Genomic DNA, 15305 nt, shown 5'->3' on the forward strand with positions numbered 1-15305 from the left:
TGTGTGTGTGTGTGTGTGTGTGTGTGTGTGTGTGTGTGTGTGTGTGTGTGTGTGTGTGTGTGTGTGTGTGTGTGTGTGTGTGTGTGTGTGTGTGTGTGTGTGTGTGTGTGTGTGTGTGTGTGTGCGTGTGTGCATTTGTGCGTGCGTGTGTGCGTGCGTAGGTGCTTTGTAAGGCGACTGACTGATTGAACCTCAAGATGGCCTCATTGCATCAAGTCACAATAAATCATTTTTGGGGAGTGCTGGTTGGTGCTTGTGGCAGCTATAGGCTACTTTATATTTATGTAGGAATATATTTAGCTATTGTCAGAGGTGTAGTAATAACACTTGAGGAAGCACACTTTCTGAGTTGGTAAAATGAGTTTGGGGAGTTCATAATGCAATTCTGTGCACACACTATCTCTGAATCATTCTGCCTCTGAAATGCGATTGCCCATTGACTTCGCTACTTTTGTTAGCTAGCTTCAAGGATGGACAGAGTACTGCTGAGGTGTTCTGCATGTGTCGGACTTTTAGTTAATCATTTGGTTTAACCTTGTACACACACACCTTGTACATCTTAACCCGCTGTTAATAGAGAGATGATTGGCTGTTGAATCATACTGACACCAATGGCAAGGTAGGAAGGAGTGCAATGTAAGTCAGTCGGTCGGCGTCAGTCAGTCAGGGCTGATGAATGGTGAATTGAATCAATTCAGTTTGGTATTATATATTGATCTGATGTAAGAAGAGGTCCATTCATGACCAGACAGTTTCAGCAGGCCTATGGGGGTGATGTAACAACACTCTCTAGTCTTCAATAATCATTTACCCAATTCTGTAGCTGTGAAATAACCATATACCGTGTTTGTGTTATCTCTGTAACTGGCTAAGTTATTGTAAAAGAATTGTGTACAGGTTAATGCTCCCCGGTCTCTTGAGCTCCTGACTCTACAACCTGATGCCTTAGCAGCAGTGTTGGGGGTTACACGGTTCAAAAGGAACATGTTACGTAATCGGATTACTTTTAATGAGTAATGGAGTAAAGTAACACGTTACTTGTTCAAATTGGGTAATATTATTACAGTTACTTTGTCAAACAACGCCTGCGTTACTTTCAGAATCATATCTCTATCGGGACGGGTGTTTCCATGATCCGATCTTGACTTGTTTCCTCATTTAGTGCTCGACTGAGTGGAGAGTCTGTTTGGAGAAACGTCATCACAGCTGCTGTTCATATAAATGTACACCTCTGATCTTTGCCATTGATCGCTTCTTTGATAGCAAAGCCCATAGAGGGCTTTTCTGTCTAGTGGCAAGTGTGCCCTCTATACATCTCTATGGGTTCGTGTTCGTGCGCTCTATAACCAGAACTGGCGGCTTGAGAGAAAGATTTTGAATGAAAAGATAAGAAATGTGTGCAGATGTTTGGCTTACAGTATACTGTAGAGGGATAATTAAGCACCCCATATATAGCTCAGCACTTGTAGACTAGCACAGGAAAGCAACGCCACAGATGAAACTAGTGATCTAACCTGAGATAGTGAGTAGCCTATCCTTGGAAGAGCACGCCTTGCTCCCTCCGACAGTCAAACAAACTGTGAGATTGTGAGATTTGTTTCATGAAAGTAATACAATGTAATATAACTAGTATTATAAACTGGGTGGTTGAATGCTGATTGGCTGACAGCCATGGTCTGTCAGAACATATACCACAGGTATGACAAAATATTTATTTTTACTGCTCTAATTACATTGGTAACCAGTTTATAATAGCAATAAGGCACCTCGGGGGGTTTGTGATATATGGCCAATATACCACGGCTAAGGGCTGTGTCCAGGAACTCTGCTTTGCGTCGTGAATAAGAACAGCCCTTATCCATGGTATATTGGCCATATACCACACTTCCTCGGGCCTTATTGCTTAAATTTAACACGTCACTTTCCACACAAAGTAATATTGTAAAATAACATGTTACTTTGTGTTTACTTTTCAAATAACTAATCCCAACACTGCTTAACAGCAGGGTTAAATCATGCTTAATGTAAAACAATGCTAAGAGCTCTTTGTGCATTTATTGTGTCCTGTCCTTGAGCTTATGTGGTTAATTATCAATGTAAATGAATACAGTTGAAATCCCTGCTACAGTGTAAGTGCTCTGCTACTGGAATAGTGAGGGTATGGATGTTAAAAGAGCGTGAGTAGTGTGTGGGTCCTTTATTGGCTTGTTTTATAGTATATGATCTCTGGTGGCAGACATAAACATACATCTACATGTCATTAAATATAAAGACAGTTAGCTAGTTAGCTAATTGTAATAGTTAGCTACAGTGAGGGGAAAAAAGTATTTGATCCCCTGCTGATTTTGTACGTTTGCCCACTGACAAAGAAATGATCAGTCTATAATTTTAATGGTAGGTTTATTTGAACAGTGAGAGACAGAATAACAACAAAAAAATCCAGAAAAACGCGTGTCGAAAATGTTATAAATTGATTTGCATTTTAATGAGGGAAATAAGTATTTGACCCCTCTGCAAAACATGACTTAGTACTTGGTGGCAAAACCCTTGTTGGCAATCACAGAGGTCAGACGTTTCTTGTAGTTGGCCACCAGGTTTGCACACATCTCAGGAGGGATTTTGTCCCACTCCTCTTTGCAGATCTTCTCCAAGTCATTAAGGTTTCGAGGCTGACGTTTGGCAACTCGAACCTTCAGCTCCCTCCACAGATTTTCTATGGGATTAAGGTCTGGAGACTGGCTAGGCCACTCCAGGACCTTAATGTGCTTCTTGAGCCACTCCTTTGTTGCCTTGGCCGTGTGTTTTGGGTCATTGTCTTGCTGGAATACCTATCCACGACCCATTTTCAATGCCCTGGCTGAGGGAAGGAGGTTCTCACCCAAGATTTGATGGTACATGGCCCCGTCCATCGTCCCTTTGATGAGGTGAAGTTGTCCTGTCCCCTTAGCAGAAAAACACCCCCAAAGCATAATGTTTCCACCTCTATGTTTGATGGTGGGGATGGTGTTCTTGGGGTCATAGGCAGCATTCCTCCTCCTCCAAACACGTTGAGTTTAGTTGATGCCAAAGAGCTCCATTTTGGTCTCATCTGACCACAACACTTTCACCCAGTTGTCCTCTGAATCATTCAGATGTTGATTGGCAAACTTCAGACGGGCATGTATATGTGCTTTCTTGTATATGTGCTTTCCTGACATCCTTGGAGAGCTCTTTGGTCTTGGCCATGGTGGAGAGTTTGGAATCTGATTGATTGATTGCTTCTGTGGACATGTGTCTTTTATACAGGTAACAAACTGAGATTAGGAGCACTCCCTTTAAGTGTGCTCCTAATCTCAGCTCGTTACCTGTATAAAAGACACCTGGGAGCCAGAAATCTTTCAGATTGAGAGGGGGTCAAATACTTATTTCCCTCATTAAAATGCAAATCAATTTATAACATTTTTGACATGCGTTTTTCTGGATTATTTTGTTGTTATTCTGTCTCACTGTTCAGATAAACCTACCATTAAAATTATAGACTGATCATTTCTTTGTCAGTGGGCAAACATACAAAATCAGCAGGGGATCAAATACTTTTTCTCTCACTGTAGCTAGCTGGCGCTAACAAGATTTGGTTCTAGGTTGTGACATTAGGCCTATATTAGGCCTAGTAACTAGACATTGACTAGTGACGGTCCCTCATTCTAAACCCCTATCTTGATGTGCTTTATAATCCACCCTTCAGGCTAAAGCAACATATCCAGCCAGCCCATTTGGATCCTATCATGCTAATTTATTCTAATAGGAGAATAAATAATAATGTAGCCTAGGGGGGACATGACAGCTTGTTGTGCTGTCTGTCTGTGACAGAACCTACCTCCTTACAGAGCTGTCATTACACCATCAAGACGTTTTAATAACCACACAATCAATGAGCCTCCAACCAGGTTCAACACTTGAATTTCCACTGATAGTTCTGAGATGAGGGAGGCGACGGTGGCACTGATTACGCACCAAATTACACCCTATTCCTTACATACTAAACTACTTTTATGGGCCCTGATCAAAAGTAGTGCACTATATAGGGAATAGGGTGCCATTTGGAGTGCAGACACTGAAGGATCTGGCTGAGTAGGTGTTGTAACCACCTGGAAGTGCCAGGAAGGGTGCACAGCTTTAAGAGTCTGTCACTGGGAAGCTAGAGCTAATGGCTTCTGAGAGGGTTATTCACCTTGTACTTTTGTAGCTCTCCTTTCTCTCTCTCTCTCTCTCTCTCTCTCTCTCTCTCTCTCTCTCTCTCTCTCTCTCTCTCTCTCTTTCTCTCTGTCGGTCTGACTCGTTATTCCCTAATGTATTAGCTGTGTCTCTGACCCATGGAGTTTGTTGTGGGAATCTGTCTCAAGGATGGTAGAGGCAACAGATTTGTGTGTTGCGCCAACCTTGGCCACAGTGTGAGGTGAGATGTATTATCACAGTACAGCACTGCTGTTTGACGGTGCATGCTTACACAAATATTCTGGTCTGAACGAGTGAGCAGGCTGACTATTATTAGGGCTGACCTGGTGGCCAGTCATTCTGGGGAGACAGACTCACAAGGCCCTCTCTAAAGGGTCTGACATTTCTTTGTGTGTGCGTGAGTGTGTGCATTGTGTGTGTGCATCGTGTGTGTGTGTGTGTGTGTGTGTGTGTGTGTGTGTGTGTGTGTGTGTGTGTGTGTGTGTGTGTGTGTGTGTGTGTGTGTGTGTGTGTGTGTGTGTGTGTGTGTGTGTGTGTGTGTGTGTGTGTGTGTGTCAGGTTGCGATTTGGCTGCTACTGTTAACTGAAACAATGTCAGGATTTCTGCTATCTTTAAATTCCCGTTTATAAATTCTACTTGACTAGCTAGAGATGCTGCTCACCGTTATGGTTGGTGAGAGTTATAGGCCTAGTTACTGCTTTAGGCAGAACATGAGTGTTCCTTTCTCCTCGTATTTCTTCTGACTGTCTAAGGGGGTTTGTTGCTTGTGTTTACCCATAGTAGCAGTTGCCAGGGGCGGCAATTACACTATGTACACAACTGATTGTCATCTCCCACTGACACTGTATGCATTGGGACAGTTACTTTGAATTGGGACAATTCACTGTTTAGAAAGTATATATATTTTTTCTTGGTATCTTTGGTTGTAAGTAATTCATTTGCAGGCCTGTTTGGCAGCCTTACCCTTATGAAGTCAAGGTGAAGACGCACACTGGTCCAGGTTGTGGACCAGAAATGTCACAATGATAACACTAATGTCCTTCCATCCTTCCACTGCTCTGTCGTTGTGTGCTATATAGGGAACACAGTGCCATTTGGGACACAGACATTATGCTTTGCCCAGTAGAGCAATCAGTAGGACCATCAGTAGGACCATCAGTAGGACCATCAGTAGGACCATCAGTAAGACCATCAGTAGGACCATCAGTAGGACCATCAGTAGAACCATTAGTAGGACCATCAGTAGGGCAATCAGTAGGACCATCAGTTGGACCATCAGTAAGACCATCAGTAGGGCCATCAGTAGGACCGTCAGTAAGACCATCAGTAAGACCATCAGTAGGGCCATCAGTAGGACCGTCAGTAGGACCATCAGTAAGACCATCAGTAGGGCCATCAGTAGGACCGTCAGTAAGACCGTCAGTAGGACCATCAGTAAGACCATCAGTAGGACCGTCAGTAGGACCATCAGTAGGACCATCAGTAAGACCATCAGTAGGACCATCAGTAGGGCCATCAGTAGGACCATCAGTAGGGCCATCAGTAGGACCATCAGTAGGACCATCAGTAAGACCATCAGTAGGACCATCAGTAGGACCATCAGTAGGACCGTCAGTAGGACCATCAGTAAGACCATCAGTAGGACCATCAGTAAGACCATCAGTAGGACCATCAGTAAGACCATCAGTAGGACCATCAGTAGGGCCATCAGTAGGGCCAGCAGTAGAACCATCAGTAAGACCATCAGTAGGACCATCAGTAAGACCATGAGTAGGACCATCAGTAAGACCATGAGTAGGGCCATCAGTATGACCATCAGTAGGGCCATCAGTAGGACCATCAGTAGGGCCGTCAGTAGGACCATCAGTAAGACCATCAGTATGGACCATGAGGGAGGAAAGGTCAAATCTCTGATTCATAGCTCTACATTATGTGATGACCTGAGGTTCTCTCTGACCAGCCATGTGTTGATATTCACTTACTGTAGACTTACTGTAGCAGGGTGGTTGTGATTCCCTTATGGTTTAGCTGTAGCAGGGTGGTTGTGATTCCCATATGGTTTAGCTGTAACATGGTGGTTGTGATTCCCCTATGGTTTAGCTGTAACATGGTGGTTGTGATTCCCCTATGGTTTAGCTGTAACATGGTGGTTGTTATTCCCTTATGGTTTAGCTGTAACATGGTGGTTGTGATTCCCTTATGGTTTAGCTGTAACATGGTGGTTGTTATTCCCTTATGGTTTAGCTGTAGCAGGGTGGTTGTGATTCCCTTATGGTTTAGCTGTAACATGGTGGTTGTGATTCCCTTATGGTTTAGCTGTAACATGGTGGTTGTGATTCCCTTATGGTTTAGCTGTAGCAGGGTGGTTGTGATTCCCTTATGGTTTAGCTGTAACATGGTGGTTGTGATTCCCTTATGGTTTAGCTGTAGCATGGTGGTTGTGATTCCCTTATGGTTTAGCTGTAGCAGGGTGGTTGTGATTCCCTTATGGTTTAGCTGTAGCAGGGTGGTTGTGATTCCCTTATGGTTTAGCTGCAGCAGGGTGGTTGTGATTCCCTTATGGTTTAGCTGTAACATGGTGGTTGTGAATCCCTTATGGTTTAGTTGTAACATGGTGGTGTCACAACTTCCACCGAAGTCGTTTCCTCTCCTTGTTCGGGCGGCGTTCGTCGGTCGGCGTCACCGGTCTTCTAGCCATCGTCGATCCACTTCTCATTTTCCATTTGTTTTGTCTTGTTTTCCTGCACACCTGGTTTCCATTTCCCTCATTATTTGTTGTGTATTTAACCCTCTGTTCCCCCCAATGTCTTTGTGTGGGATTGTTTATTGTAAGTGCTTGTGCACTTGTTTACTGGTGCGCGTCGGGTTTTTGTACCCATATTCTGTTGTATTTTTATGCCGTTGGTTTCTGAATTAAACTGCTCCGGCTACTACCTAGTTCTGCTCTCCTGCGTCTGACTTCCCTGCCACCAGTTTCGCACCCCTTTACAGAATCCCACACCACCATATGGAGTCAGCAGGAGCAGGTGCCCCTGGTATAGGGGTCGAGGAGCGCGTCCAGGAGCAAGTGGCGATGATCCACCATCTCGGCGCCACCATGGACCACGTTGTCCAAACCATGGACCGCTGGGAGAGACAGGGAGTTCCTCCAGCGCCTCCCCCAGCACAACCAGGGCCTCCACTACTCGCCTCCCCTTCACCCGGTCCAAGTGGGATTCGTCTCGCCCTTCCCCGGGAGTACGACGGGACGGCTGCACGCTGCCAGGGTTTCCTATTGCAGCTAGAGCTCTACCTGGCAACCATCCACCCGGCTCCTTCGGGTCGTGAGAGGGTGTCCGCCCTCGTCTCGTGCCTCTCAGGGAAAGCACTGGAGTGGGCCAACGGCGTGTGGGGAGAAGGAGACTCGGCGCTGGACCATTTCGAGGATTTCACCTACCACCTGGCGCTAACAAGAGCGTCCAGGAGTTCGCCATGGACTTTCGGACCCTGGCCGCCGGCGCGGGATGGAGCAAAAGGGCCCTGATCGACCACTATCGCTGCAGTTTGCGCGAGGACGTCCGTCGGGAGTTGGCCTGCAGGGACACCACCCTCACCTTCGACCAGCTGGTGGACCTGTCTATTTGGTTGGATAACCTGCTGGCTACCCGCGGACGTCCAGAGCAGGGTCTGTCGGTTCCATCCCCCAGCACCACCGCTCCGATGCCCATGGAGCTGGGAGGTGCTGTGCGCAGGGAGACCGGAAGAGGTTCCGTCTCGTGCACCATCTGTGGCCGCAGAGGTCACACTGCTGGTCGGTGCCGGGTTGGTTCCTCTGGGGATCGAGGCAGTAGGCAGGGCACTCTGGTGTCACCCCAGGTGAGCTGGCACCATTCTCACCCAGAGCCCTCTGTAGCACACATGTTTTTGTATATCACTTTTCATGAATTTTCCCCGCATTCCCAGCAGAAGGAGCTCGTCGATTCAGGCGCGGCTGGGAATTTTATAGACAAATCGTTCGCCCATAGTTTAGGGATCCCCATTGTTCCCGGGGCTGTGCCCTTCCCCGTTCACGCCTTAGACAGTCAACCATTAGGGTCAGGGTCGATTAGGGAGGCCACCGCTCCCCTGGGCAGGGTGACGCAGGGGGATCACAAGGAGAGAATCAGTCTCTTTCTTATTGACTCTCCTGCATTTCCCATGGTGCTAGGCCTACCCTGGTTAGCCTGTCACGACCCCACTGTCTCGTGGCAACAGAGGGCTCTCACGGGGTGGTCGCGAGAGTGCTCGGGTAGATGTTTAGGTGTTTCCGTTGGTGCTACATCGGTGGAGAGTCCAGACCAGGTTTCCACCGTGTGCATCCCCCCTGAATGTGCCGATTTGGCTCTCGCCTTCTCCAAAAAGAAGGCGACTCAATTACCACCCCATCGACGGGGGGATTGTGCGATAAATCTCCTGGTAGACGCCACACTTCCCAGGAGTCACGTGTATCCTCTGTCACAGGCGGAGACGGCGGCTATGGAAACATATGTCTCCGAATCCCTGCGTCAGGGGTACATTCGGTCCTTCACTTCACCAGCCTCCTCGAGTTTCTTTTTTGTGAAGAAGAAGGAGGGAGGTCTGCGCCCGTGTATTGACTATCGAGGTCTAAACCAGATCACTGTGAGGTACAGTTACCCGCTACCTCTCATAGCCACAGCGATTGAGTCAATGCACAGGGTGCACTTCTTCACCAAACTAGATCTCAGGAGCGCTTACAACCCGGTGCGTATCCGGGAGGGAGACGAGTGGAAGACGGCTTTCAGTACTACCTCAGGGCATTACGAGTACCTCGTCATGCCGTACGGGTTGATGAATGCTCCATCAGTCTTCCAAGTCTTTGTAGACAAGATTTTCAGGGACCTGCACGGGCAGGGTGTAGTGGTGTATATTGATGACATTCTGATATACTCCGCTACACACGCCGAGCATGTGTCCCTGGTGCGCAGGGTGCTTGGTCGTCTGTTGGAGCATGACCTGTACGTCAAGGCTGAGAAATGCCTGTTCTTCCAACAGTCCGTCTCCTTCCTAGGGTACCGCATTTCCACCTCGGGTGGAGATGGAGAGTGACCGCATTTCAGCCGTGTGTAATTGGACGACTCCCACCACGGTAAAGGATGTGCAGCGGTTTCTAGGGTTTGCCAATTACTACCGGAGGTTTATCCAGGGTTTTGATCAGGTGGCGGCTCCCATTACCTCACTGCTGAAGGGGGGACCGGTACGTTTGCAGTGGTCAGCTGAGGAGGACAGGGCTGTTGGTCACCTGAGGGCTCTGTTTACCTCGGCTCCCGTGCTGGCTCATCCGGATCCCTCTTTGGCGTTCATAGTGGAGGTGGACGCGTCCGAGGCTGGGATAGGAGCCGTGCTCTCTCAGCGCTCGGGTGCGCCACCAAAGCTCCGCCCCTGTGCCTTCTTCTCGAGGAAGCTCAGCCCGGCAGTGCGAAACTATGACGTGGGGGACCGGGAGCTGTTGGCTGTCGTCAAGGCTCTGAAGGCGTGGAGACATAGGCTGGAGGGGGCTAAACACCCTTTTCTCATCTGGACTGACCACCACAATCTGGAGTACATCCGGGCGGCGAGGAGACTGAACCCTCGCCAGGCAAGATGGGCCATGTTTTTCACCCGTTTTGTTTTCACCCTCTCTTACAGACCAGGTTCCCAGAACGCCAAGGCAGACGCACTGTCCCGGCTGTATGACACAGAGGAGTGGCCCATGGATCCCACCCCCATACTCCCAGCCTCCTGCCTGGTGGCACCGGTATAGTGTGGGAGCTGGACGCAGACATTGAGCAGGCGCTACGTGCAGAGCCCACTCCCGTCCAGTGTCTCGCTGGGCGTCTGTACGTACCGTCTGCTGTCCGTGACCGGCTGATCTATTGGGCCCACACGTCACCCTCCTCTGGTTATCCAGGCGTCGGTCGGACGGTGCGCTGTCTGAGTGGGAAGTACTAGTGGCCCACTTTGGCTAAGGACGTGAGGGTTTATGTTTCCTCCTGCTCGGTGTGCGCCCAGTATAAGGCTCCTAGGCACCTGCCCAGAGGTAAGCTACACCCCTTACCCGTTCCACAACGGCCGTGGTCGCACCTGTCGGTGGATTTCCTTCCTGATCTTCCTCCCTCACAGGGTAACACCATGATCCTGGTCGTTGTGGACCATTCTTCTAAGTCCTGCCATCTCCTCCCTCTGCCCGGTCTCCCTACGGCCCTACAGACTGCGGAGGCCTTGTTTACACACATCTTCCGGCACTACGGGGTGCCTGAGGATATAGTGTCTGATCGGGGTCCCAGTTCACTTCGAGGGTCTGGAGGGCGTTCATGGAACGTCTGGGGGTCTCGGTCAGCCTTACCTCGGGTTTTCACCCCGAGAGTAACGGGCAGGTGGAGAGAATTAACCAGGATGTGGGTAGGTTTCTGAGGTCTTTTTGCCAGGACCGGCCGGGGGAGTGGGCGGTGTTCATGCCCTGGGCAGAGATGGCCCAGAACTCGCTCCGCCGCTCCGCCACTCCTCCACTAACCTCTCCCCCTTCCAGTGCGTACTGGGGTATCAGCTGGTTCTGGCTCCTTGGCAGCAGAGTCAGACCGAGGCTCCTGCGGTGGACGACTGGTTTCGGCGCGCGGAGGAGACATGGGACGGCGCTCATGTTCACCTTCAGCGCGCCGTGCTGCACCAGAAAGCCAGCGCAGACTGTCACCGCAGTGAGGCTCCGATGCGGGTCTGGCTCTCGACCCGAAACCTGCCCCTCCGCCTGCTCTGCCGGAAGCTAGGTCCGCGGTTTGTGGGGCCATTTAAAGTCCTGAGGAGACTGAATTACAGGTCACAGCTTCCCCCCGAATGTCACCTCTGTTTTCTGGGTTTGGAGCTTTGAACTTTCTTCGTCATTGCATATTATTGTCTTTGTGGATGTAGTGCTCGTTCAACCTTTCTCCCTCTCTCTTTCCCTCTCTCTCTCTTTCTATCTTTCTATCTTTCTCTCTCATTGTCTCTCTCTCTCCACATCCCTTCACCCACACTGCATTCATTAACCGTCTGAATTATTGAGAGGCATATCTAGCAAAGATTTAGTGACCAGGTGGGTCACAGCTATCCATTACACCAGCCATGCTTCCATTGTCCTACAAGGCAAATTAAATCAGACGTTGTAGCTCTTGGTTTTATCAATCTAAACAATAAAAAGGTTTGTTCCATTCAGGATAGTCTTTTCTGTGTTTGTGTCCCAAATGGCACCCTATTCCCTACATAGTGTGCTGCTTTTGAACAGAGCCCTGTGAGTCCTGGTCAAAAGTAGTGCACCATATAGGGAATAGGGTGCTATTTGGGGCAAAGTCTGTGTAGAGGAGATGTTCGACTGAATTATGGTTAGTATCAAGCACATAGACCAATGACACCATGACACTATGCTAAATAGCACCACAACAAATGTCATGCAGATGTTCTTTGGGGCTTGGATAGCTTCCAAATCTATCCCATGTTAATGATGGTATATTCTAGCCACATGATTCCGTTAGGGACTATCGTTAAGACTCAGTATCACTAACAATACAAAGGACAGCAATAGACTATTTTATCCTCAATGGTCTTTTATATGAGTCAAAAACTCTTAGGTAGATTCAAGCCCTTGTCATAGCGAGGTTAAATCTCTGCGTCCCAAGGCACCCTATTCTCATTATAGTGCACTACTTTTGACCTGGGCACATAGGGCCCAAAGTAGTGCACTGTAGGGAATAGGGTGCCATTTTGGACAGAACTATAGATCAATGACAGTGGCAATGGGATTCATAACAATGGCCATGGGAGAGCTTCAACTTTACCCAGCAATGAAAAACTTTTTATTTTCTCAAGTGGTCAATATAGCAGTGGGGAGCTGAATTTTCTGCAGTGTGCTGTAAAATATCTGCCTTTGGGCCAGTGGTGTAATTACGTTGACGTGAGTCTCTCTGCAGCCCGCGTCTCCTCTCCTCCAATCTGCGTTCAATTTATAAATGCCACTGTGCTAGTAATCACACTGTTTCCACACTTAGTTTGGAGAAGTAAGTCTGCAGCCAGCCAGCCAGTCAGCCAGCCAGCCAGCCAGCCAGCCAGTCAGCCAGCCTGTCAGCTAGCCAGCCAGTCAGCCAGCCAGCCAGCCAGCCAGCCTGTCAGCCTGTCAGCCAGCCAGTCAGTCAGTCAGTCATCAGTCAGCCAGCTAGCCTGTCAGCCAGCCTGTCAGCCAGCCTGTCAGCCAGCAAGTCAGCCAGCCAGCCAGCCAGCCTGTCGTCCCATGCCAGGGATTGATTACATACAGCTCAAATGAAGAGTAAGCAGTTTTTTCCTGCCGCTGTGTGTGTGCGTGCGTGTGTGTGTGCGTGCGTGTGTGTGTAAAATAAGACCTGCCTCTCCAAATAACTGTTGATATTTGTTTTTGTTTTGCTCATGAATTTATTCGATCACATTACATTGAAACAGCTATATTTCACCGTCCTGTGTTTGTGTTTTACACACATGCGTTGATGCAGCAGGATCAACTCGGTAAGAGTTGTATTTATTGTTACCCATTAAATGTTTGCTTACTTCTGGCATATTCAGTGTTATATTAATTTGTTTCAGAATGGCACTTGTAGGCCTGATGCCAGTAAGGAGCATACAAATGTTACCATTCACATGATCGTTAAGGTTACTTACACATTTATTTAGCCATAGGAGTTGGCTACAGCACACACGTCATTTCTTTCTGTGCAGGTTTCCCAGACACAGATTAAGTCTAGTCCTAGACTAAAATGCATCCTCAATGGAGAAACTGTCCGTCTATGTTTTCCATAATACAGATCCATAACAGGAGTATGTTGATTGATTCCTCTAAGTAGGTGATTAGCACTACATTAGACCCCTTTTATTGACCAGATCTCTTAGGGAGTGTCTTGTTGTCAGAGTTTAGTGTGCATGCAGCACCTCGGCCCAATCAAGGCCCAATCGAGGCCGAGGCATGGGGAAGGCCCAGGTCCAGCAGTAGCCTTGCAGTCCTTGAAATGTGAACAATCCTTTTAGCTGCATGTGATTCATTCTGATCCAGTAGCGGTGCGTAGGTAAAATCACTGTTGAAGCCAAGCCAGAAAAAATAGAGTTATTACAATCTATGTGTTGTGATAATTGGGTTGTTTGCTCTATAACCTGTTAGGTAACTGCCTTGCCACTGTGATATATAGTCCTAAGGCTGAGACAATAAGAAGACACAGTGGCAGAATAAATTCAACCACACATTTGTTTCATCACAAAACCAAAGAGCAACCTCTGTCCGGTGAAGTCCACAAAGCATATTGCATGTAACAATCAGTTACATGACCTACAGCATGGTCAAGCAAGTTCATGTTTCTGACATTTTTGGACCACTAAACTACTATTGATTTAGAACCACAGAGAGTTACTGCAAGTCCATTTCAACTTCAACATTTCAACATCATCAAATCACCTATGTTTAGTGTGTGTGTGTGTGTGTGTGTGTGTGTGGGTGTGTGTGTGTGTGTGTGTGTGTGTGTGTGTGTGTGTGTGTGTGTGTGTGTGTGTGTGTGTGTGTGTGTGTGTGTGTTCGTGCAAGTAGAAAAAAACTTGTTGAAACACCAATGCCATCCTTCTCTCTTTCATGTTGACGAAATGTTAGCTAGTTAACATTAGCCTTCTACATCTAGCTGCATATTGAACTTCCATCCTCTCAGGCCAGGGGCACAATGTATGAATTTATGGTTGCATAAGAGTTGCCGTTATAATTAGGTGTTTTAATTAAGTTAAACCATGGCTAATTTAGGAAAGGACCCATTTTGACTAGCTACTGTAGCTAGCCACTGGAGGACAACAACACAACGAGATGCAACAATTAAAGTTGCCTCCTGAGTGGCGCAGCGGTCTAAGGTACTGCATTGCAGTGCTAGAGGTGTCGCTACAGACCCTGGTTTGTTCCCAGGCTGTGTCACAACTGGCTGTGATCAGGAGTCCCATAGGGCGGTGCACAATTGGCCCAGCGTCGTCCGGGTTAAGCGAGGGTTTGGCCGGGGGGGTAGGCCGTCATTGTAAATAAGAATTTGTTCTTAACTGACTTGGTCCAGGCGGCCATTTGTCCGGGCGGCAACAATGTCATACTCTTTTTGGCCAGACAGAATCAGATAGATGGCCTACACATACAGAGACAGAGGGGCACTGTTTCGCTCGCTTAGATGCTTTCTCCGGTGAGATACATTCAGCCTCTTGCAAATTAAAGGAAAATTATAAAACAGAGACGAAGGATATCAATGATTTTATTATTTAATATTTTTTGACATTTTTTGGAGAAGCCTGGCTTCCCTTGGCATCCATGAATACACGCCACTGTTGCGCTCCACCATCTCAACCCCCCTCCTGGAACTCCCATCTCCTTATTCTAATGAGACTTTGTATTGTATACAGTCCAGGGCCCGGGTTGGCCATGTACTAGTTTATCCAAGGGGAAGAATATAGCTGCGGGACAAGATTTAGCTAACAGTGCAGTATGCAGTCTACACAACATGGGTCAGTGGACAGTGCTTTCATTACATCTCGTTAAATGTTAGTGTGTCGGCCCAGAACATTCTCTTTGGTGCTGCATCAGAGTATAGACTATACACCATAGTGTTTCATGCTCGCATGGACTCTTACAATCAGTTCTGCTGTCCCAAATAAATGTGATACAGGGCTCAGCCTACATGCCAATAGTCTCTGTCAGTTTGACTATATTATAACGAATACAACGGCGATAACAACTCACATCTCAGCTCATCCAATACGTGCCCGCCCAACTCATCATTTAACCAACAAATTACCCAGCTAGCGTTTTTCAGAGAAGAGAGATTCATTATCCAATTTAGGCCCTGTGCTGTGGATGGAAGCAGTGATATCATAGTGATGGATGGGAGGGCAGGGTGTTTTAAGATAGATGGATTGAGTACAGACCCTTTGTCATGTTTGTCAATTTGATGGGTGGGACAGACTGGGTGATGTGTCCAAATAGACTGGGTGATGCCTTCTTAAATCCAAGTTGCCACTGACTGTGCCCCAAATGTCATTTTACTGTATTCACTATATAATGCACTAC

At 47.6% G+C, this 15305-nt stretch overlaps 1 protein-coding gene across 5 annotated transcripts in view; it reads left to right on the forward strand.

Moving 5' to 3' along the window:
* Positions 1 to 15305, forward strand: part of LOC100194674 (oxidation resistance protein 1) — a 157293-nt gene that overhangs the window by 72433 nt on the left and 69555 nt on the right. The gene's annotated exons all lie outside the window — the stretch shown is intronic.

Source organism: Salmo salar, chromosome 05 (assembly GCF_965601325.2).
Source record: "Salmo salar chromosome 05, fSalSal1, whole genome shotgun sequence".
In the NCBI taxonomy this organism is placed as follows: domain Eukaryota; kingdom Metazoa; phylum Chordata; class Actinopteri; order Salmoniformes; family Salmonidae; genus Salmo; species Salmo salar.